Below are 17186 nucleotides of genomic sequence, written 5' to 3'. Positions count from 1 at the left end.
ATCTAAGATTAGTATCGGTAATAGTTATAGAATTTACGATAAAGTTGATTATAACTAGACAAAAGCACGGTCTTGCTCTGTGTACGAAAAAAACAAACCCTGTGGCTGTTGGTTCAGGTTGAGTAGGGTCCATTTTAATAATATAAACAGTGATGAATCTAATACGGTTTGAATTCTACAACCCCGCAAGTGTTTCACCCACAGGGTTGAAATGCTACTCCCCTCATTAACATCACTTAATAAAATCAAAAATAAAAGTTTTGATAAATCAGGTTTGGGCGTTTGAGGGCATTAGTACAGTTAGATCTAGACTTGATGGTTATTGATCATAAGATGATATTCACATAGAATTGAGTGTTAAGTTTTCACCACCAAGGAGAAGCTCTGATATTATGCTGCCCCCGCCCCTCCGCCCCCCACCGTGGGTGCGAGACACTGTGGGTGCGAGACACTGTGGCTTGTAGGCCTCTCCAGGTCTCCGTCTAACCATTAGATGACCAGATTGGACTCATCTGGGGGTGCTTCAGCAAGGCTGGAATCGGGCAGATTTGTCTTTGTGAAGGACACATGAATCAAGCCAAGTACAAGGTTGTCCTGGAAGAAAACTTGCTTCCTTCTGCTCTGACAATGTTCCCAAACTCTGAGGATTGGTTTTTCCAGCAGGACAATGCTCCATGCCACACAGCCAGGTCAATCAAGGTGTGGATGGAGGACCACCAGATCAAGACCCTGTCATGGCCAGCCCAATCTCCAGACCTGAACCCCATTGAAAACCCCTGGAATGTGATCAAGAGAAAGATGGATGGTCACTAGCCATCAAACAAAGCCGAGCTGCTTGAATTTTTGCGCCAGGAGTGGCATAAAGTCACCCAACAGCAATGTGAAAGACTGGTGGAGAGCATGCCAAGACGCAAAAAAATGCATTTTAATTCCAGGCTGTAAGGCAACCAAAGGTGAAATTTTTGAAAGGGGGTGTAGACTTTCTATAGGCACTGTATATATAGGCTGACAGTCGGGTGAATAAGAGAGAGGAGACGTGTTTACAGTACTAAAAGTAGAATGACATGTCCTTACCTGTCTTCCTTACAGATTTTTAGGTTTTGTTACTCTTCAACAGGCAGAATATATCATGTATACCCCAAAAAAAAAAAAAAAAAAAAAAAACTTGATTCAGAAAAGAGAACAAAACAATATTGATGTCAAAAAACAAAACAAAAAACCCCCCAGAAACTGTCACACATTGGTAATGAAACATTGGATATTCCTTTATATATGTATTTGGGTACACTCACCGACCCCAATACTAAATCCTAAGAGGGCTCATTTTATCTGAGATATGTCAAGGTTCCTCAATTCTTAATCACCGCCCTTATACAAGTTTATCACATTTGTGCAGTTATTTTGCAGTTTTTTCATGCTTTTCCCATGATACTATGCATTTTTTTTTAATATGCATTACCATACCTCTCTAGGCTTTACAATGCTTACCTATTCGTTACCAGGTTTTCACTAAACAGTACTCTGTATAATACATTGTGAATGATGCAGTTGGATGCAGTTCTCTTTTGAAGTCGAATGCCAGCAGAAAGCATGTCCAGTACTGTACTTGTTACAACCACTGTGGATCCATTGCCAAAACAGATTTTCTGCACACCATTAGCGCAGTAATAGGTTGCAGAGTCCTCTACAGTGACATTAGGGATTGACTGGTTGCATGAGTCCTCTGTAGCACTGCTGCTGAAAAGACTCCTATCCGAGTAAACTGCCTCAGGATTTAGTAATGGGGTTCGCTTGGGCCGCATTGTGTACCAGGCAATGGAAAAGCAATATCCATGCAGGTCTTTAATAATACATGTTACATTTATGATGCTCCCTGTTTTCACTCTCACAAAGGCTGGGGTCTGGAAAATAGCTGCATCTCCCACCGCTAAAATACAAATATGAATTAACTAGACAGAAAGGTATTTATGAACACATTTTTTCATTGTCATTTTCAAGTACTTTAAAAACATTAAGTATATTTTCAATTATCAATGTATGTTTTAAGAAAGAGAAAATATCTTGCAGTTCATAATGCATGTTTGAATTAAATGATGAAAGCATGACTAGACAGCTATTGGAAATGACTAATTGAATGCGATTACCTTTTTTTGTAACAAAAATGGTATTCAGGGCTTAATTTCTAAGGAATTTTGACAATACCAATTCCTGTGCAAGCAAACTAAAATATCCAGAGGAAATAGCAAAAAAACAAACAAAGAAATTACACTACAATATAATATAATAGTAAACAGGGGTTTATTTTAAGTGTCTAACTGACAATTTTATAGGGAATACAGTAGTTGAAGTAACATTCTAATTTTAAAATCTTAGCTGTCACAAGAAACTGCCTAGGCTAAGGTATGCATCAGACTGAATAAAATAAAGACTGTTACCTTGTAAAGTGAGATAAAATAATTAGAACACACTGCAATGATGAAGATGAGACAAATGTGAAGGCAACAGTGGGAGTGAATGTTTTAGTGAGGCTTTTCATTTGTCTCTGGTTTGATAATCAGGGGCCTGATTCTATGTTATGCAATCGGCAGAGTGCTTAAATGACATGTTTGAGTTAACACACACCATTTGAAAACCACTTGACAGATTTAATTATTTCAACCTGTAGTTGTTTTTTTGTTTTGTTTGTTTTTTTAAATCACATACACTACAAGGCCTAATGAACAATCTTAAAAGTCATGTTTTATACAATTGGTGAGCTACATTAATTGTCTTTAATTCTGAAAAATTCCGTACGGTCAATAGGTAAGAGTTTGCCATCTTCGAAGACCCGTGTTGCTAAGTTACAGGACACCCCCAGAATGTTTATTTCCTATTCTATATCAGCTAATGTGTCAGAGGGCATACCACTTAAAAGTCCAAGCCATAGAAAATGGAGGAGTCAATTCAGTTTTTGGATGAAGACAGCTTTATTAAATATCTCTCAAGAATATCTCAAGAAGAACTATGCAGCTTTGTGCATCCGGTGAATGAGTTTGCTCTCCGTGTGGGTTTACTCCATGCTGACGTCACGATGAACAGCGCTACCATTTCAAGCCACGTTCAGTTACCTTTGCATTTCTACTCAAGCTAGGCCAGCTGTGGAAAGAGGTGCACAGTCGTTAATGATTTGGCAGCTAGTCCTCCACACATCAGCTGAAAGGGTATTTCCTGGCAGCCATTTTGAGGCACAGGGTGGACTGTTGGTGACAAGCAATGACGAGATAAAAATGAGAAATTATCCAATTCTTTTGTTTATCATACTGATATTATTCCATGTGTAATATTCCAAAATTATTTTATGTAAACAATTACATTTAATTCCCAAGTTTTCAATAATCACAGACATTATGGCAATATGCAAACGATGGAAAAAAAATACAAGAAATACGGTATGATCAGTATGTCATTTTTGGTATTCACGGCATGTTTGATTTTTGACATGCGTGTACAAATAGTATTCCTCTAGATAGACTAGTCCTCCACCACCATGAGGGAAGGCACCTGATAATATGCTGGAAGAAAGGAGTGTACAGGTAAACACACTTTCCACCTCGTATCAGTTATCATCACCAGTGGTAGAGAAAAAGAAATGAAACACGATTCCCCTCATCCATGTTCAGCTTAGAATGATTACACAATCAGACAAGGCACTGAGCGAATAACACCAAAACCTATGTAACAATTGGGTGCAAAACAACTACAAGCCCAAGCTGAATAAAAGAACTGGATGTGGCATCGCCCTCTCATACAAGTGTGGTACACATCACTGTTGAATCATTGCGGTCATGTAGGGAAAAAAAGAGAACTGTACTAAAGGGGATCTGTCGGCTCCAAAGACCAACTGTTTTATAACCATACACCTGTCTACAGGGGCAGTCTAAACCCTCCAGACTATACTGAACACTGTTCCGGATAAGAAATGTAGTCCACCACGAACCAGTAATCTAAGTAATGAGGCATCACCAGCAAGAAACATGAGAAGATGGTCTGCTTCTAATGCCAATCTCCTTTTAAATACATTCTAAGAATTGTGGAAAACAGTTATTTACCAATTCACAAACATTAACAGAAATCTGGACCTCTGCTATGACAAAGCCTCGCCTACATACCTAAAAAAGCTATTAAACTGCGAAATAGATACCTTTAAAAAAAAATAAAAATTCGTATTTATTACTCTTGAATCGATGTTAGCCTGGCTCTTGTCCAGGGATTTTATCAGAAAACTACTGCCCCTCTGGTTTGACCAACTTTGGCCAGACAGCTGCAAAGCAAGTGGGTGAATTAATTGTTTTGTAAATATTTAATCTGACAAAACTTTAAAAAAACAAAAAAATACTAAAATACTATAACATACTTTTTTTTAAAAATCTTTTATGAAGCCGTTGCAGCCATAACAATTTCTGATTACAATAAAACAGGCAGAACATACACTTTCAATCCCAAACAGACGCTGCTACCCCTCCACACAGAAACCCACTCACAGACCCTCACCTCTGCATTTCTCCTCAGATCGTTGGACTCCAACTGAATGACCAAAAAAACAGCAGTCCTACTGTGTGTGAGGCAGCCAAGTTCTAGTGATTGAACTGTGAAAGAACAAGAGGAATCCATGTCAGACATTCCTTTGAGTATTTCAGAATACCATTGTTGACCAAACAATTACTTCTAATTGCAATATGGACAAAAATAAAATGGGTGGACCTCAGACTTTGAATATTGTGAACGGGTGCATAGTAAGTCCCTCCCATACCCTCACCTGTGCATTTCTTCGTAACTCCTCGGACCCCATCTCAATCGACTCAAACCAGGAGTCCTACTGTGAGCAAGGCAGTGGGTGTGTGACGGGGCTGCATCTGTCCCATGAGAACTGTGTGTTAAATAATACCGGGACTCTGAAATAAATATCTCAGCCTAAACGGACGTGGGGCCCGATCTTCAAGCGATCTCCTCGCTAAATTTGTGCCTCGCAAACAAATAGTGCTTTGGCACAAAATGAAAGATATTCCAAACGGCACAAAGCAGTTGCGAGACATTGTAATATAACAGTTTTTTGAGCAATTTGCAAATCTGTTTGTGCCTCGCAAAACCGTCTGCGCATTCACTACCAATATAGCAACTGCACACAACAGCCAAGCGAGAATGCAGAATGATGGACAGTCACCATTAGTAATGCGACAAGCTGCTATCATTGGTGTTGCCACAGTATGTACCGATATGACAGCAGACGAGATCACACAATATATCGTGCACACCTACATGCGGACCATTCAAATACACAATTGGCTCCATAGCTAGGCACAGAGTTAATTAATGTACTGATAATGCCACTGTTTTACTGAATACGGACAGTATTGTATCACAAGGAAATACTATATAAGTTTTTTTAAAGGCCAGCTGATCCGACATAGCTGTATGTTTTTGAAGTAAAATTAAAAAAAGGCTTTGGATACTGTCTTTTTTTTCTGAACAATCTTTTTTTTTTTTTTATAAGTCGTGCCGTGACAAGGTCTACTGTGGTAGAACATTCTCTGATTTGTAAATGTAACGAGGTCATTCACCTGCGAAGTAAACATCAATCAAGCATTTTTATATACACAGTACACAGAAATGAGTTATGTTATTCATTCTACTCACCCTTTTGAACATCATGATTAAGCCCAGTTTGTAAGGTTTTGAGTGTCGCCGGAATGGATTTTTTTCGTTATACCATTTTTTTGTAAGAATAATAATTCATTCTAAATACACTCCTAAAATATTAATTGTAGCTTACTATGATTGCTCAATAAATGAACAGTCTCTGTACAATTAGCAACATCGATATTCAGTAGACTGGACAGCTGCATAAAAACGGACAGAAATTACAGTTAACAGAACTGTTTGTCCTGCCTCAGCTAACTTATGATTGGACTTCTGCAGAGAAAATACAGGTCTTTGATAGGTTGGTTGTATCACTGGTGTGACTTTAGGAAAATGTTAACTGCAGCGGCCCACCCCTCACTCGTAATGCACAGCAACCTATGGAATAGCCAAACAAAGCAATGAGCCACAAGATGGGTGTATGATGTATTTATACAATTAATTTACAGATGTGTGGCAACACACAGCAAAGATAACAGGCAGGACCCCCCTCCCCTCTTCATCCTTCTCTCAATCTTCATTTCCATACTTTGATGGTACACGTTGGATGCTGATATGCCTGTGGAGCAGTGAAACACACATATAACTATATATCTAAACACACTACCACTGTCCATCGTATCAATACAGTGATAAAACACATAACTGATCCGCCCGTCTGGTGTGTGCGGATGGGGGGGTGGGGGTTGGGGTTCTGTACTATTGTACGTTTGTACTATTGTACCCAACTCCAGAGTCAGCGGTGCGCAGTTACTGGAACTAGCGCATCGCAATTATCGTGCGGATATTGGTATATTCAGACGAATTAGGGCTTTCGCCCAATTCAAATTTGATTGCACTATGTGCATATTGAATGTCCACCTAGAATATATTTGCATCTCATGTTTCTATTTACCGATGCATTACCATATGCTAATAGGACCGTATTAAAGGAACAGAAGGAAGGCAGTGTGCTGGACAGAGGTGAGTGCATGTTTCCACACTCGTCTGTTGGGCATGGGAATACGCTATAACCATCTCTATGATATGAACATGTTATATATGTTATGGAAACAAAAAAAAAGAGGCCCATCGCTTGTATGTTTTTGCTGCAAATTGACTATGGTAATGCAGTATATAGGTTTGCATCACCATCAACTTTAGGTAAACTTGCCTCGCTATATCATGCAGCATTGAGGTACAATACAAATACAAGATTTAATACTCATCATTGTATATTATACGATTTGGTAGGCTGGACTTCTTTGGCTTTACGCAGGTTGACGCACTGGTATATTCTGGTATATAAGGTTATTCAATGTAATAAAAAGGATAATAATTAAATAAATGAACAAATAAATTTTTTAATATATATATATATATATATATATATATATATATATATATATATATAGAGAGAGAGAGAGAGAGAGAGAGAGAGAGAGAGAGAGAGAGAGATATAATAAAAAACAGGAAGATTTTGCATAGTCGGCAACCAGTTTGGGGTCATACATGTACGAATATATTTGTGCACAGTTTTTGCAAAGGCTTTGGTGGGCACACAAGCCATTGTCTTATATAATTATAAAACAACGACTCGTGTCTAGAAAAAAAGGACGTTTCGAATATGGCAACTTGGCACAATTTTGGCACAACGGCCATTTACGATGCGCATATCCCTCTGCACGGTGCACAAACCTTTTGAATATCGGGCCCATGGACTGTGAAAAAAACAAACACAACCGTCTATAAAATAAATGAATACCATTGTTGAAGCATGGACTGCATTATCTCACCCTGCAATGCTGCACTGTACGATGTTGTTTTAAAAAAAAAAAAAAGTTAGTTTAATCTTAAATGTGGGCTAATGCAATTTCATTTTCTAGCAAGCTGAGAGAGGTACACGTTTTTCTGTTTGTTCTGTGATCGACATTAGCGCACCAAAGATTTAAATAAATGTATATTTGCACAGACTATTCTGCCTTTAGTTACATTAGAGATTTTTGCATGTTAAAAAATGACATTAAATGTTTTGTTAGTAAAAATAGAATAAGGAAAAGAGTAAAGTACTTACCATTCGGCCTAGTGTTGGGCATCAACAGCGTCATTTTGTGGGCGGAGATTAATATAACCTCGGGTTACCTATTAATACTTAACCCATATTATTGCAAATAGCATCCAACTATAGGAGAGGAAGTATAAATTAAATACTCTAAACAAATTGTAATTCTGGTTATGATTTGGTGCCATAATGTTCACAGTCCTGGAAGTTTAATGTTTAGACTACTTTTTGATATTAATAATACAATACATTTTTGTAATAAATTATGAATGGGTTTAAGGAACTTTGGTTGAGTCCCAGGGGAGGAGTCATTAATGGGTGGCTCTATAAAAAGAGTGATTCTGAGAATAGGAGGGGGGAGGTGATAGTAGTTACAGCGTAATTTTCTCCAAGGGAACCAGTCTACTCGGAGAAAAGATCCTCGAGCAGGTTCAGAAGCATTTAAACTAGAAAGGAAGGGGGGAGAAATCAACAAAAAAACAGAAGGGAGACCGCATCAAAACAAGAACAACAACTCAGGTAAGACAACCATTAAATGTATTTATCTAAATGCTAGAAGTATCAGAAACAAAATTCTAGAACTTGAAGCTACTGCACTAACAGGTAGCTATGATGTGATAGGTGTTACAGAAACGTGGTTGTCTGAGAGTGATGGGGACGAATATAATATTTGTGGGTATACACTGTATAGGAAAGACAGGCAGGACAGAAGAGGAGGAGGGGTAGCGCTATACATAAGAAACAGTCTTGAAGCCCAGGTGTTAAACCTGGACAAAGAAAATAAAACCGAATCAATATGGGTCAGAATAACGGACAAAAATTCAAAGGGCATAATAATAGGAGCATGCTATAGACCGCCAGATTCAGACGGTGAGCACAATAATCTGTTATACAATGACATTAGAAATGCGTGTAGCAAAGGAGAAGCCATACTAATGGGGGATTTCAACTTCCCCCAAATAAAATGGGAAAACCCGGTGGGTAGCGCGAAGGATGAAATAGAAATGGTGGAAATGACAAATGACTGCTTCCTAACACAATCTGTCAAGGCACCGACTAGAGGGGAGGCATGCCTTGATTTAGTCTTTTCAAATAACGAAGATAGAATAACTAAAACAGAGGTCAGAGAACCACTGGCAAACTCAGACCACAACATGGTCTCATTTGAAGTGTTTTTTAAATCCCCAAAAGTAATGACTAAAGCTAAGGTTTACAATTTTAGAAAAGCAAACTATGAAGGTATGAAACAGAGACTAACAGAAGTAGATTGGAGTAAAATAGAGAAAACACCCACAGAAGAAGGATGGTTGTTCTTCAAAAATGTAGTACTAGAGGCGCAAAACAATTATATCCCTAAAGTAGACAAATCTAAATGTAAAACTAAATTGCCAAAATGGTTTAATAGATCAATTAAAAAAAATATTCAGCGAAAAAAGGCACTTTACAGAGCATTAAAAAAGGACCAAAAAGAAAGTACGCAGAAAGAGTACACAGAACTGCAAACGCAAGTCAAAAAGGAAGTTAGAAAGGCCAAGAGAGAAATAGAAATGAACATTGCTAAGGGAGATAAAACCAATTCCAAAATGTTTTTCCAATATTGCAACAGCAAGCGAACATTCAAAGAGGAGATTAAATGTTTAAGAGATACAAATGGCAAAATCGTAGATGAAGAAAAAAAAATAGCAAATATATTAAATGATTACTTTTCACAAGTTTTTACAAAGGAAGATACTGACAACATGCCCCACATGTCATCCAGTTCCTATCCAGTTTTAAATAACTTTAGCATAACTGAGGCAGAAGTGTTAAAGGGACTAGGAGCTCTTAAAATAAACAAATCCCCTGGGCCGGATGAGATCCTCCCAGTAGTACTCAAAGAAATGAAAGAAGTAATTTACAAACCGCTAACCAAGATCATGCAGCAGTCTCTTGACACAGGGGTGGTACCGACAGACCGGAAAATTGCAAACGTAATACCGATCCACAAAAAGGGAAACAAAACTGAACCAGGTAACTACAGACCAGTAAGCCTGACTTCTATTATATGCAAACTTATGGAAACTATAATAAGATCCAAAATGGAAAATTACCTATATGGTAACAGGGTCCTGGGAGACAGTCAACATGGTTTTAGGAAAGGGAGATCGTGTCTAACTAACTTGCTTGATTTTTTTGAGGATGCAACATCGATAATGGATAATTGCAAAGCATATGACATGGTTTATTTAGATTTCCAGAAAGCTTTTGACAAAGTCCCGCACAAAAGATTAATTCTCAAACTGAACGCAGTTGGGATTCAAGGAAACACATGTACATGGATTAGGGAGTGGTTAACATGTAGAAAACAGAAAGTACTGATTAGAGGAAAAACCTCAGAATGGAGTGTGGTAACCAGCGGTGTACCACAGGGATCAGTATTAGGTCCTCTGCTATTCCTAATCTACATTAATGATTTAGATTCTGGTATAGTAAGCAAACTTGTTAAATTTGCAGACGACACAAAAGTAGGAGGAGTGGCAAACACTGTTGCAGCAGCAAAGGTCATTCAAAATGATCTAGACAAGATTCAGAACTGGGCAGACACATGGCAAATGACATTTAATAGAGAAAAGTGTAAGGTACTGCACACAGGAAATAAAAATGTACATTATAAATATCATATGGGAGATACTGAAATTGGAGAAGGAATCTATGAAAAAGACCTAGGAGTTTTTGTTGACTCAGAAATGTCTTCATCTAGACAATGTGGGGAAGCTATAAAAAAGGCTAACAAGATGCTCGGATACATTGTGAAAAGTGTTGAATTTAAATCAAGGGAAGTAATGTTAAAACTGTACAATGCACTAGTAAGACCTCATCTTGAATATTGTGTGCAGTTCTGGTCACCTCGCTATAAAAAAGATATTGCTGCTCTAGAAAGAGTGCAAAGAAGAGCGACCAGAATTATTCCGGGCTTAAAAGGCATGTCATATGCAGACAGGCTAAAAGAATTGAATCTGTTCAGTCTTGAACAAAGAAGACTACGTGGCGACCTAATTCAAGCATTCAAAATTCTAAAAGGTATTGACAGTGTCGACCCAAGGGACTTTTTCAGCCTGAAACAAGGACCAGGGGTCACAAATGGAGTTTAGACAAAGGGGCATTCAGAACAGAAAATAGGAGGCACTTTTTTACACAGAGAATTGTGAGGGTCTGGAATCAACTCCCCAGTAATGTTGTTGAAGCTGACACCCTGGGATCCTTCAAGAAGCTGCTTGATGAGATTTTGGGATCAATAAGCTACTAACAACCAAACGAGCAAGATGGGCCGAATGGCCTCCTCTCGTTTGTAAACTTTCTTATGTTCTTACAGCACCACAAAGATCACTCGGTACCCTACAGCACCACAAAGATCACTCGGTACCCTACAGGGTGGATTTCTGAATTCACAGCAAAAGGAACAGGTGTCAAAAATAATGACATGTAGGGCAGGCTTGTAGATATGATCCACACATTATTTTACAGCTTGGGTTTAAGAAATGGTGTGCTTTAAACTAAGGCAGATAAATCAATAGGAAAAACAAACAACCTAGTTTATATATCTGTGAAGTTATGCTTTTAAGAATTATTTTCCCTCACAGTTTAACAACATTTAGGCAGGGATTTCAAAAATGTACTGTGTCCTTCAATAGCTCAACCAGGGATCAGATAAATCAGGGGTCAGTACTTCAAAAAAGAAGGACACCCTGAGCTGGATTCACAGAATGTGTGATTAACAATTCACAAAATTAACAAATTCAATAAACTAATACAAGTATAAGTTCTGATGCCCTCCAGAACTAATGCTAAAGACTGTGCATACGCACCACACTGCGTCGGATCTCGAAGCAAGCGTGGGTGCTGGAAGTCTTCCTGCACTCCTACTGCTGAGATTCCTGACACAGTCGTCCTCACATCCTTCAGCACTCGCTCAGCACACAGGGGGTTGCTTTCCCCTCCTCCACATGTGCTTCCTGCCCCTGTGCCATTGCTGGAGAAGAGTAAGGATAGGTGAGCACCAGGCATTTGCAAACAATCTGGATATTATTATGGGTTTGCCAGCCATAACTAATTTGTAACCACAACTTCACTGCGAACTAAACAGTGTTTGTTTACTGTTCAGTTTTTTGCATTCTTTGTGTTTATAAAGGTATCACTGAATCTCAAATCCAAGCATGTTTCGGAAGAACTTACACAACTTCACTCGAGACACCTTTCAGCAGCTTGCGGAGTGAATGCCACAATGTGTCAAGGCTATGATAAGGGCAACCAGTGTGATGGGCAAACCCAATATTAGGTACATGAGCTAATAAGGTTGCCAGGCAGAGTGTATTGTACTGTATTGTTTCAGGTAACCAATGACCTTATATCATAGCTATAGTTTTATATAGCTGGTTTGATAAAAGCAGGATAAAAGGCAACACTTTGGCAAAAAATGATTCCACAAAAGTAACTTATGCATGCAGATAGCCAATAAGTGCACTTACTACTATCATCTCCATGGGGAACAATCAGGCTGCAAGCACAAGCCTGCTCTCTCCCTTCGGATATCCTCGTATACTTTCCTGCAATAAAACAGATCCACCCACATGTATTAGCTAACAGCTCTTTAATACTACTCAGAAACCTGACACACCATGTGTGATAATATACAGGTTATTGATGATTTTGTTTTTGCTGATTTTTTTATTTTCAATCAAGAATACCTGTCTATGCTCTGATGATTGCATGTGCATACTGTAGTTTCAGTGTTTGCCAAGCAAAATTACCCTGGTAGAAAGACTATCATAAAAGCAAGTTTGGATATAGATTACGCATTCCTTATACTTAAACATGTATCAGTTAGGCAGTAAGTTAACATCTCACAAATGATGAAGAATAATAATAGTCCTTAAACATATCAAAAAGAGAGCTATTACATATGCAAGTACTGCAATTAGATTTTTAACCGTTTGACAATACTTAAGTAAAAGCTCCTCTATTTTGCAAACACAATTCCATCGCTCCTCCTTTTGCAGTCCTTACTTGTGCATATAGAAGAAGATGTATCCGGTACACTTCCGCTCGTCCTGCACAGCCGACTCATCAGTCTCCGAGACCTTCTCGTCATTGTAGGTCAGCCACTTGTCAGCCAGGAAGTCATATACATCGCTGATGTAATGACCTAGGGGCAAAGGGGAAAAGACTTTTCAAATTACTGTAACAATGGGCAGTGCAATAAATAACAATAGATGCAGATTTGCCATAGGAATAAATGAGTAATTCTGAATAGCTAATCCAAAACCTCTACACTATTAACTTCATACTTTCAGCTGCTGTAATTCTAGCAGTAATACAGTGCCATTCAACAGAAATGATGTTAACTAATATGTAAACTACTGTAGGACATTCTCCAAGCTGTTCTGTAAACAGAAAAGTGATCAGTAAGGACTGCATTTTCAACTTCAGAGGTCTTTTGACCAAAAACAAATCTCATTAAACATGCTGAACCACAAAAACCAGACTGATCCATTTAAAAGTATACCTCTGTCAACAGTCTGGCTCTGGGGGTGCAATGCAACTACATTTTTGTTTCAAGTAGTGTCAGTCCTTACCAGTTGACACCCGGCTTCCCAGGTGGCTGACCAGACCGATAAGCCGATAGGAGCTGGAGAGCTCTCCAATCTGGGAACAACAAACAGGCAGGCATTACCATACAACAGTGACAACATATAAACTAGCTCTCTTCATATCAAAGGCATCACTTTGGCAAAAAATGATTCCACAAAAGTAACTTATGCATGCAGATAGCCAATAAGTGCACTTACTACTATCATCTCCATGGGGAACAATCAGGCTGCAAGCACAAGCCTGCTCTCTCCCTTTGGATATCTTCGTATACTTTCCTGCAATAAAACAGATCCACCCACATGTATTAGCTAACAGCTCTTTAATACTACTCAGAAACCTGACACACCATGTGTGATAATATACAGGTTATTGATGATTTTGTTTTTGCTGATTTTTTTATTTTCAATCAAGAATACCTGTCTATGCTCTGATGATTGCATGTGCATACTGTAGTTTCAGTGTTTGCCAAGCAAAATTACCCTGGTAGAAAGACTATCATAAAAGCAAGTTTGGATATAGATTACGCATTCCTTATACTTAAACATGTATCAGTTAGGCAGTAAGTTAACATCTCACAAATGATGAAGAATAATAATAGTCCTTAAACATATCAAAAAGAGAGCTATTACATATGCAAGTACTGCAATTAGATTTTTAACCGTTTGACAATACTTAAGTAAAAGCTCCTCTATTTTGCAAACACAATTCCATCGCTCCTCCTTTTGCAGTCCTTACTTGTGCATATAGAAGAAGATGTATCCGGTACACTTCCGCTCGTCCTGCACAGCCGACTCATCAGTCTCCGAGACCTTCTCGTCATTGTAGGTCAGCCACTTGTCAGCCAGGAAGTCATATACATCGCTGATGTAATGACCTAGGGGCAAAGGGGAAAAGACTTTTCAAATTACTGTAACAATGGGCAGTGCAATAAATAACAATAGATGCAGATTTGCCATAGGAATAAATGAGTAATTCTGAATAGCTAATCCAAAACCTCTACACTATTAACTTCATACTTTCAGCTGCTGTAATTCTAGCAGTAATACAGTGCCATTCAACAGAAATGATGTTAACTAATATGTAAACTACTGTAGGACATTCTCCAAGCTGTTCTGTAAACAGAAAAGTGATCAGTAAGGACTGCATTTTCAACTTCAGAGGTCTTTTGACCAAAAACAAATCTCATTAAACATGCTGAACCACAAAAACCAGACTGATCCATTTAAAAGTATACCTCTGTCAACAGTCTGGCTCTGGGGGTGCAATGCAACTACATTTTTGTTTCAAGTAGTGTCAGTCCTTACCAGTTGACACCCGGCTTCCCAGGTGGCTGACCAGACCGATAAGCCGATAGGAGCTGGAGAGCTCTCCAATCTGGGAACAACAAACAGGCAGGCATTACCATACAACAGTGACAACATATAAACTAGCTCTCTTCATATCAAAGGCATCACTTTGGCAAAAAATGATTCCACAAAAGTAACTTATGCATGCAGATAGCCAATAAGTGCACTTACTACTATCATCTCCATGGGGAACAATCAGGCTGCAAGCACAAGCCTGCTCTCTCCCTTTGGATATCTTCGTATACTTTCCTGCAATAAAACAGATCCACCCACATGTATTAGCTAACAGCTCTTTAATACTACTCAGAAACCTGACACACCATGTGTGATAATATACAGGTTATTGATGATTTTGTTTTTGCTGATTTTTTTATTTTCAATCAAGAATACCTGTCTATGCTCTGATGATTGCATGTGCATACTGTAGTTTCAGTGTTTGCCAAGCAAAATTACCCTGGTAGAAAGACTATCATAAAAGCAAGTTTGGATATAGATTACGCATTCCTTATACTTAAACATGTATCAGTTAGGCAGTAAGTTAACATCTCACAAATGATGAAGAATAATAATAGTCCTTAAACATATCAAAAAGAGAGCTATTACATATGCAAGTACTGCAATTAGATTTTTAACCGTTTGACAATACTTAAGTAAAAGCTCCTCTATTTTGCAAACACAATTCCATCGCTCCTCCTTTTGCAGTCCTTACTTGTGCATATAGAAGAAGATGTATCCGGTACACTTCCGCTCGTCCTGCACAGCCGACTCATCAGTCTCCGAGACCTTCTCGTCATTGTAGGTCAGCCACTTGTCAGCCAGGAAGTCATATACATCGCTGATGTAATGACCTAGGGGCAAAGGGGAAAAGACTTTTCAAATTACTGTAACAATGGGCAGTGCAATAAATAACAATAGATGCAGATTTGCCATAGGAATAAATGAGTAATTCTGAATAGCTAATCCAAAACCTCTACACTATTAACTTCATACTTTCAGCTGCTGTAATTCTAGCAGTAATACAGTGCCATTCAACAGAAATGATGTTAACTAATATGTAAACTACTGTAGGACATTCTCCAAGCTGTTCTGTAAACAGAAAAGTGATCAGTAAGGACTGCATTTTCAACTTCAGAGGTCTTTTGACCAAAAACAAATCTCATTAAACATGCTGAACCACAAAAACCAGACTGATCCATTTAAAAGTATACCTCTGTCAACAGTCTGGCTCTGGGGGTGCAATGCAACTACATTTTTGTTTCAAGTAGTGTCAGTCCTTACCAGTTGACACCCGGCTTCCCAGGTGGCTGACCAGACCGATAAGCCGATAGGAGCTGGAGAGCTCTCCAATCTGGGAACAACAAACAGGCAGGCATTACCATACAACAGTGACAACATATAAACTAGCTCTCTTCATATCAAAGGCATCACTTTGGCAAAAAATGATTCCACAAAAGTAACTTATGCATGCAGATAGCCAATAAGTGCACTTACTACTATCATCTCCATGGGGAACAATCAGGCTGCAAGCACAAGCCTGCTCTCTCCCTTCGGATATCTTCGTATACTTTCCTGCAATAAAACAGATCCACCCACATGTATTAGCTAACAGCTCTTTAATACTACTCAGAAACCTGACACACCATGTGTGATAATATACAGGTTATTGATGATTTTGTTTTTGCTGATTTTTTTATTTTCAATCAAGAATACCTGTCTATGCTCTGATGATTGCATGTGCATACTGTAGTTTCAGTGTTTGCCAAGCAAAATTACCCTGGTAGAAAGACTATCATAAAAGCAAGTTTGGATATAGATTACGCATTCCTTATACTTAAACATGTATCAGTTAGGCAGTAAGTTAACATCTCACAAATGATGAAGAATAATAATAGTCCTTAAACATATCAAAAAGAGAGCTATTACATATGCAAGTACTGCAATTAGATTTTTAACCGTTTGACAATACTTAAGTAAAAGCTCCTCTATTTTGCAAACACAATTCCATCGCTCCTCCTTTTGCAGTCCTTACTTGTGCATATAGAAGAAGATGTATCCGGTACACTTCCGCTCGTCCTGCACAGCCGACTCATCAGTCTCCGAGACCTTCTCGTCATTGTAGGTCAGCCACTTGTCAGCCAGGAAGTCATATACATCGCTGATGTAATGACCTAGGGGCAAAGGGGAAAAGACTTTTCAAATTACTGTAACAATGGGCAGTGCAATAAATAACAATAGATGCAGATTTGCCATAGGAATAAATGAGTAATTCTGAATAGCTAATCCAAAACCTCTACACTATTAACTTCATACTTTCAGCTGCTGTAATTCTAGCAGTAATACAGTGCCATTCAACAGAAATGATGTTAACTAATATGTAAACTACTGTAGGACATTCTCCAAGCTGTTCTGTAAACAGAAAAGTGATCAGTAAGGACTGCATTTTCAACTTCAGAGGTCTTTTGACCAAAAACAAATCTCATTAAACATGCTGAACC

At 38.5% G+C, this 17186-nt stretch overlaps 1 long non-coding RNA gene across 1 annotated transcript; it reads right to left on the bottom strand.

The window, feature by feature from the left end:
• Nucleotides 1-2502: 2502 nt before the first annotated feature.
• LOC121323681 lies at nt 2503-5061 on the bottom strand. The gene is made up of 3 exons (XR_005951154.1): nt 4796-5061; nt 4531-4625; nt 2503-3135 (listed from the first exon to the last, which is right to left on the bottom strand). It is a non-coding gene; the product is annotated as an uncharacterized LOC121323681 (long non-coding RNA).
• Between the last annotated feature and the right edge of the window lie 12125 nt (nt 5062-17186).

Source organism: Polyodon spathula, chromosome 11 (assembly GCF_017654505.1).
Source record: "Polyodon spathula isolate WHYD16114869_AA chromosome 11, ASM1765450v1, whole genome shotgun sequence".
NCBI classification, from domain to species: domain Eukaryota; kingdom Metazoa; phylum Chordata; class Actinopteri; order Acipenseriformes; family Polyodontidae; genus Polyodon; species Polyodon spathula.
This window is presented reverse-complemented; position numbering and strand designations above follow the sequence as displayed.